An 8,733-nucleotide genomic window follows, 5' to 3' on the forward strand; every position below is an offset into this window, starting at 1 on the left:
AAGTCAGCAGCTGCAAACACTATAGCTGCTGACTTTTAATAAGCAGACTTACCTGTTCAGGGTGCCCACGATGTCGGCCGCCCGAGACTGATCCGTCCCTTGGCTCTCGGGACCGCCATTTCAACCTTGTGGCTTCACTGCCCGTTTCCTACTGCGCATGCGCGAGTCGCACAGCGCTTTGTGAATCGGGCGCGCTGAGTTCTGAACAGTTCCCAGAACACACAGCGCCCCATTCACCAGAAGACAGAACATCACCGTGGAGGAGGAAGAGGCAGATTAGGACGATATGCCTAGCAACAGGCATTTCTGGTAAGTTATAAAAAAAAAAAAAAAAATTCTCTTTTTTTTCTGATTTTTTGCTAATTGTTTATGTACTTTTGTTTTTCAGGGTGGCCCTCCACTTTAAGTTTTCTGCAATGTACATTGATCATTCAGGATTTTTTTGGCCCTCAAGAAAAGTGGCGACAGTTTAATTTGATTGCCATCTCAATGGAGTTAACAAGCTATGTGATAAAGTGCAGGCGAGAGCTTCTCTTTATGGAGACATCAGGGGGTCTATTAGAACCCCAGTGTCACCTCTGCACTCTGTTGAAGTGGATAGTACAGCCTTCTACTTCCCTGGCTGGAGAGGCAAGCGTTTGACTGCTCTGACCTCAGATTGCTCCGAGATGAGCACCTTCAGGCTGCTGCTACTAAGGGGACATCAACTGTACCTTTATATACATACACAGAATTGCTTGGGCAGCTTTACATCTGCCTAAATTACTTATGCGAGAAAGCCAACAGATGGCAGGGAAAAGGTAAACAGGTTCAAATGAGTTTGTTCATTGTCCATATATGTCAATGCAACAGGCTCACCCTCTTTTGCTGCACAACTTCTTTGAACCCTCACCTCAAATGTGAAAAGGAAAAACCTTATGTAACCATGGAGATATTTGTATTCAGAGTCACACTACCTGCTACATTGTCAGTGCACTGGCCCTTGTAATCAGATCAAAACAATCCATGTTGGTGTAAGTTGTTGATGGGGCACTGTATCTTTCAAGTGCTTTCACACTGGAGCGGTGCACTGGCAGGATGCAAAAAAAAAAAAAGTCCTGCAAGCAGCATCTTTGAGGCGCTGTAGGAGTGGTGTATACACTGCCCCTAAAGCACCCTGCCCATTGAAATCAATGGGTAGCGCAGTTGAAGCGCCTCTGCAGTGGCACTTTTAACCCTTTTTCAGATGTTAGCAGGGATTAAAAGCGCCCCACTAGCGGGCGAACAAACAACGGTAAAGCGCCGGTAAAAATAACGACGCTTTACTACCAACGCCTGCCTGCCCCAGTGTGAAAGTGCCCTTCAAGCTCAACTCAGCAAACAAGGTAAGAGGAGGTTAAAGCCCAAACCTGGAAAAAATAAAAGGCTTTGCCCTGCAGCAGCACTGCTCCCACCCTGCAAGGGTTACCTTCTTGGTTCCATCACAGCTCCTTTTTTTACCTCACTGAAGTGTACAAAAGTCACTGTACAGCAGCGCGCTGTGATAAAATACAGCGTATCTACATTTTATAGCAACTCTGAGCAGAGTGTGAATGAGACACACAGAAAACACTTGTATTATGTGTCTACTTGTGGTGACCAGCGTTTTACAATGCAGTAAAACAGGGCTTGACAAATTTTCTTGGAATCTAGGAGCCAGGTCTGTAATGGCGATCCGAACCTGTCCCTGGCCTGACATGGAGACAAGTGACGGGAAGATGGGCTCCCCACCTGTCTCCATGTCATTGCCCATAGCTCTTAAAAAGGGACATTTATTTTTTTCAAATGACAATTTTTTTTTTTTATTGCATTTAAGTGTAAATATGAGATCTGAGGTCTCTCTGACCCCAGATCTCATACTTAAGAGGACCAGCCATGCTTTTTTCTATTACAAGGGATTTTTACATTCCTTGTAATAGGAATAAAAGTGACAATTAACCACTTTCAGACCGGACCAATTTGCTGGTCAGAGAACAGACCACTTTTTGCGATTCGGCACTGCGTCGCTTTAACTGACAATTGCGCGGTCGTGCGACGTGGCTCCCAAACAAAATCGACGTCCTTTTTTTCCCCCCACAAATAGAGCTTTCTTTTGGTGGTATTTGATCACCCCTGCGGTTTTTATTTTTTGCGCTATAAACAAAAATAGAGCGACAATTTTGAAAAAACGCATTATTTTTTACTTTTTGTTATAATAAATATCCCCCAAAAATATATTAAAAAAACATTTTTTTCCCTCAGTTTAGGCCGATACGTATTCTACATATTTTTGGTAAAAAAAAAAAAAAAAAAAAAAAAACAAAAAAAAATCGCAATAAGCGATTGATTGGTTTGCGCAAAAGTTATAGCGTTTACAAAATAGAGATAGTTTTATAGCATTTTTATTAATAATTTTTTATTATTTTTTTTTTTACTAGTAATGGTGGCGATCAGCGATTTTTATTGTGACTGCGACATTGTGGAGGACCCATCGGCCATTTTTGGGACCATTGTCATTTATACAGTAATCACTGCTATATAAATGCAGTGATTCCTGTGTAAATGACACTGGCAGTGAAGGGGTTAAAGAGCGAGACCGCGTTTTTTTTTTTTAAAGCCAGCAGCTACAAATACTGCAGCTGCTGACTTTTAAAATAGTGACACTTACCCGCCCAGTGCGCCCGCGATGTCGGCACCCGAAGCCGATCTCTCGATCGTCTCTCGGGTGCTGCCGCCGCCATCTTGGGTATGGAAATCAGGAAGTGGAGCCTTTCGGCTTCATTTCCCGGTTCCCTACTGCGCATGCGCGAGTCGCGCTGCGCAATAAGGATGGACCCGCTGCCTCTGGGATCTGTGAGTTTCCCAGCAGGCAGCGGGGGACTTTCGGAAAGGGGCGTAATCTACGCCCCTTTCCGCAGAGAGCTATCCCGGAAGTGGGTGCAGATACCTGTACTGTACAGGTACCTGCACCCCCCTCCCCCCTGAAAGGTGCCAATTGTGGCGCCGGAGGGGGGGGGGGGGATTCCAATGAGCGGTAGGTCCACTTTAGGGTGGACCTCCGCTTTAAGTGTTCCTAGGGGTGTGTTACTAACTGTGGGGGGGGTTGGGCTTTCATTTAGTGAACACTGATCTCTGCTCCAATCACATGGAGCAGAGATCAGCGTCACTAGTTGCTAGGCAGAATGGAGAAATGCTGTTTACAACGGCATTTCTTCATTTGGCCGCTCCGTGAGACGATCGCGGGTATGCCCGTGGCGATCGAGTCCGCGACCGGACTCACGGGGGTCCCGACCAGCGCGGGAGCGCGCCGCCGGCGGCACGCTCCCGATGGCTGGGTGGCAAATTTAAAGGGACGTACATGTACGCCCATTTGCCTGCCCGTGCCATTCTGTCGACGTACATCGGCGTACGCTGGTCGGCAAGTGGTTAAGAAACAAGTGTCAGAAAAAGAGATTTAGACTTTAAGTGGTTAAACTTCCTGCACTTACATGTTAAAAACTTGTCAGACTGCCTGGATTTTTTCTTTACACACAGAAGTTTATCCCTTTGATGCAAGAAGGAAAGTTAGTTACAATGTTTCATGTTAAAAACTGTGTAGACTGCCCGGATGTTTTCTTTTGACAGCTGAGTGAGCAGTTAAGTCTCTCCACTTGTTATAAGAAAGAATCTGCAAACTCTGCAATATAGAGATCGGGGGGATTTGAATCGAGATCAGAATTGTTTAACAATTACTTGTGCAGCTCTAGTAGATAGCACACCTGGAGTCCAGTTGATTAAACGAGTTTGGATATGTAGTTTAGAGCTACATGGATTGATAAATATACAAACAATTTAGGATTGCTGTTCATAAGAAAAGTGACCCATGCCTCGCAAAAAAGTTTCTATCAAGAGTAATTGATCTGCATAGAGTTTCGATGTTCTCCCTGTGCGGGTTTCCTCCCACATGCCAAAGACATGCTGTTAGACATATTAGGGCCAATTAGACAGGAGCCAAATAACCTATGTATGAATGCGAGTTAGGGATCTCCGATTGTAAGCCCCTTATGGGCAGGGACTGATGTGAATATACAATACATGTGTAAAGCACTTCATAAATTGGCCATGCTATACAAGTAAATGCAATAAATGTGCATAAGGTTGAAAAGGGATACCAAGCAATCTCCAAGTGTTTAGGCAGCCATCAGACAAACTGTCTATAAGGCTAAGTTCACACTTATGCAATGCAGGAAACGCAGCAAACCCTGCGAGTTTCCCCACATTGCATTAAAATCTCAGTGCCCATGCAATCTGCTGCAGGTGTCAATGTTATCTTCACCTAGGTTCACATTGTTGCATATCAGAAATGCAAGTACAACTAAACTCGCACAATGTCAACCCAGAAACGCAGTCTGATTTCGGGGTGCGATTTGACAGACATCTGTGCGGGTTCCTGCACAGATATCTATACAAATCACCCCCTGAAGTCCCTAAAAGTAGTAAAGGAACTACATTTGGGAATCGGGTCGGCGCCGCACTGATTCAGACTTTGCCATTGCCAGGAATAGCCGCTGATTTGGCATGTCAAATCGCATGCCAAAACAGACCAATGTGAACCTAGGCTTAACACACTGAAACAAAAATCTCAAAACGCAGTGCAACTGCCAGACTCACATGTATGTGAACACCCATGCAATGAGATTCAGTAGCTGTATAGCTGAAATTGAACTGCACAGTCATCGCAGTACCTTTGTGAATCACATGCAGCGTCTGCATCACACCAGTGTAGACCTTGCCTTGGGTCACACTGCTGTGACATGGGATCCGACTTGTGAAACCCCAAATCACATGACATGTCGAATTTAATGTTTCCCTATGAGAGCCATCTTAACTGATACTACACAAGTCACTGGACTTTAGGAAAAGTTCCTGCACTGCTTTGGTCTGACTCGGGTGCGATTTCAGCCCTTGTACAGATTCCTAAACAGCATCCAAGTCAGAAGGAAGTCGCAGGGCACAGCAGCACAACTTTGCCATGGCAGCAGTGTGGATCGGAAGCGATCAGAGCAACGTGTAAAGGCTTTTATGGGGCTCAACAAGGAGGCAACATCGCCTTCTCACTGCCTGGAAATACACCCTCTGTAAAGTAATCCAGGGCTCTTCGGAGGGCTACCACGTGTGTAAACAAACCCTTTCCCTCCCACCAGCTTCTCTGGAAAACGCTTGTGACACAATCACTCCGGCAGAGAGATGTGTAAAGAGGAGTCCCAGATCGTGCCTTAGGCTGGCTGGAGTGGAAGGTCCCCCATGAGGTGTACACAATGCACAGGAAGTGGGGACAAGGCTGAGGCGCCCAGTCACCACACAGTCATCATGCGGTGCGGGATGAGGAAGTCTCCCCCGAAACAGAGCAGGCCAGGTGTAGCGAGGAGGACCGGAGCAGGCTGGCGCACACACCGCACTATAGCTGGGCACAGCTTCCCTCTATCGGCGCCATGTGTGACTCACCCGTCCCCACAGCATGGAGCGCACTCACCTCTCACCCTCCGCCCCCGGTCCTTTACACAGCCGTCTATGTACCACCTGAGCGAACACCGCTCTATTAGCGAACGGGAAGTGACGTAGAGGAAGGGGCGGGGCTAAGCGTGTGCCTGTCAGCACTGTTTATGGAGAGACTAGCTCGTATCATGATGAGTCGGGGAGCCGTCAGCTTGCAGCGCTATGGGCTGATACCGTGCGCTAGTAATAGGGTGCTGCGTGCTGGTCGTAGTCGTTGGTCCTCATCATATAACCTAATGTCACTCCAGACAAGTCAGCCGTTCACATCGCAGCAGCTTTGACATTAAGGAAGAACTCTACTCAGAGTCGGGAGCTACAAATACTGTAGTTGGTGACTTTTAAAAATCAGGAATGTATCAGTCCATTGGATTTGTCCTCCCGCAGCCAAGCTGTGACTTCCTAAAGAAACTGCGCATGCACGAGACCCCTCGGAGGAGGGAGACTGGTCCTGAAACCTCCTGGGATGTGTAATGTGCAGGGGAAGCTTGGTACTTTCCCATATTCAGGGCCAGTGCTGCCACTAGGCGGCTGCCTAGGGCACACTGCTGCCTAGGGGCGACAGGCTGCTGGTTTCCCTCGCCGTCTGCAGGCTTCAGCTGGTAACTAACTCAGTCTCAGGCAGCTGCTTCGTCTGACTGGTAGTGTAATTAAAGGCGCAGCACTGGAGCCGATGCTTCCATTATAGCGCCGTCTCCTGTCACATGGGCAGGGCAAGGGGGTGGAGCCAATGGGTCAGCAAAATGAGGTTTCATCTAGGGTGTCAGATCCTTGCACCAGCCCTGCCCATAGTTAAGCTTTAAAGGATACGTTCACCTTTCAAGGAAAAATAATAAATGCACTGATATTTCTGCAGAAAAGTGCTGTTATTCCCGCAGGAACAGATCCCCTTCTGTTTTTTTAGCCAATCTGATTAGAGGTAGGCAGGTGTTAACAGACACAAGTCCTTATACATCTGTCACTCTAGAGAGATGAATAGAGGGCTGGCCTGGGTCTGCCTGGAAAATCTACAGGCGTCCCCGATCAGACCAGTCATGTGAAAGGGGCCTAAGGCTGCTTTCACACTGACATGCTGCCATTTACCCATATAGCAGGTGCAACGCAGTGTACCTGTGGCTTTCCAGCAGTTTGCCATAGAATTCTATTATATCCTGCAGGTGTGGTGCACTTTTTGAAAACGCATCAAAACTCCTGCATTGAGGGTTTTTTGGTGCGCTTTTAAAAAGTGCACCAAACCTACAGGTAGTAACAGAATTCTATGGCTCAGTGCAGGTAACTCGCAGGTTCAGTTTGAAAGCAGGTCAGATGACCCTGTGTAGAGAACATACAGTATTTGTCTGTTCCTGTTTGATTTTTTTTTTTTTTTAAACTGACCTTAATCGTCACTTCTTCCTCAGGACTCCTGCAGGTATCTGTCCCAAGCTGTTGCTGTCCCAGGCAGGTATCGCTGGCTGTTCCCAGGCGGAGTGAATTTGGTATCACTCTGCATGTGACAGGAGCTGGCACCATAACAGAAGCATTGGCTCTGCTCTCTACTGCAGCCTTATGCCTCCTCTACCACCACCTCCAATCTTACCACTGATGCTTTAGGATGGCGGGTCAGGAACCCGGGATCTGGGCTTGCCGACCCGCCATTCCAGAGCAGGACATCGCAGGCCATATCAGTGACCACCCCTGCCCTAATGCTAAAGATGGGACATTGTTTACCCCCACTGATGCCAGGACATTTTCTACTCCCTCTGGCCCCTAATGTCTGAAGAACAGTAAACTGGCCCTTTGTTTAGAAAGTTTGGAAATCCCTGCACTAGAAGAAAGAGGGATGTTTATAGAAACACAAAAGCAACAGATGTCAAATTTCAAAATCCAGAGCATGTGGATAAATTCGGAAACAATGTTGCACGTTGAAATACTGTAAATATACAGTATGTAAAAATGATACATATGTAAATAATAATACATGCAATGAAACCTTTTGAGCACAGTGTGCTGGAAAATGTTTTCAAAGAAATTGAGAGTGACGATTTTATAACAAAAATTTTTAACTTCGCACTCTCAAACACGAAAAGGATTTTTTATAACGTAAATGCTGTAAACTACTTGAGTAGTGAGATATTAACATCCTGCACTCTCTCGCCTCAGATCAGCCCCAATTCATGCCTCTTCACAACTTCCGATCACTGGCCCCCCTGCAAATCTGTTTCAACACTGTACCCCCCTGCCCATCTGCCCCACCACTGTAACACACTGCTCATCTGCCCCACCACTGTAACCCTCTGTACGTCTGTCCCACTATTGTACTCCCCGGCTCACCTGCCCTAACACTGTAACCCTCTGTATGTCTGCCCCACCACTGTACCACCATGCTCATCTGTCCCACCAATGTACCCCCTTTCTCATCTGCCCCACCAAAGCACCCCCTTTCTCATCTGCCCCACCAATGTACCCACTTTCTCATCTTCCCAATCACTGTAACCCCCTACACATCTGCCCCACCACTGTATCCCCCTGCTCTTCTGTCCCACCACTGTACCACCCTGCTCTTCTGTCCCACACTGTACAACCCTGCTCTTCTGTACCACCACTGTAACCCTCTGCTCATCTGCCCCACCACTGTACCTCCCTGCACATCTGCTCCACCGCCCTACCCCCATGCTATTCTGTCTCACTGCTGAACCATCTTCTCTTCTGTCCTAACACTGAATTTATCTGCCCCACCATTGTCATCCCTTTTCTCATCTGCCCCACCAATGTACCTCCTGCACATCTGTCCCACCACTGTACTCCCTGCTCTTCTGCCCATCCACTGTAACCCCCTGCTCATGTGTTCCACTGATGTACCTTCCTTCTCCTCTGCACCCATCTGTACATCTGCCTGACTGCTGTAACCCCCTGCTCATCTGTCCCACCAATGTGCCTCCTTTCTCCTCTGCTCCAACATAGAACCCCCCCACCCCATCTTTTCCACCACTGTAACCCCCTTCTCATCTGGCCCAACACTGAAACCCCCCCTGTTCATCTGTCATATCGCCGAACCCCCTTCTCATCCCTCCCACCACTGTAACCCCCTGCTCATATGCCCCATCACTGTACCCCCTCCTGCTTTTCTGTCCCACCGCTGGACCCCCTTCTCATCCCTCCCACCATTGTACCTCCTGCACATCTGCCCCACCACTGTACCCCCCTTGTTCTTCTGTCCCATCACTG

General features: G+C 47.6%; 1 protein-coding gene across 1 annotated transcript in view; it reads right to left on the reverse strand.

Moving 5' to 3' along the window:
- SLC39A10 (solute carrier family 39 member 10) overlaps positions 1-5,617 on the reverse strand; it is a 99,022-nt gene extending 93,405 nt beyond the window's left edge. The window contains exon 1 of the mRNA XM_077448740.1: positions 5,510-5,617. The gene's annotated coding sequence lies outside the window, so the exon portion shown is untranslated. The remainder of the gene's footprint in view (positions 1-5,509) is intronic.
- Between the last annotated feature and the right edge of the window lie 3,116 nt (positions 5,618-8,733).

Source organism: Lithobates pipiens, unplaced genomic scaffold (genome assembly GCF_037356315.1).
Source record: "Lithobates pipiens isolate NorthernLeopardFrog02 unplaced genomic scaffold, aLitPip1_a1.2 Scaffold_22, whole genome shotgun sequence".
Taxonomy (NCBI): Eukaryota; Metazoa; Chordata; class Amphibia; order Anura; family Ranidae; genus Lithobates; species Lithobates pipiens.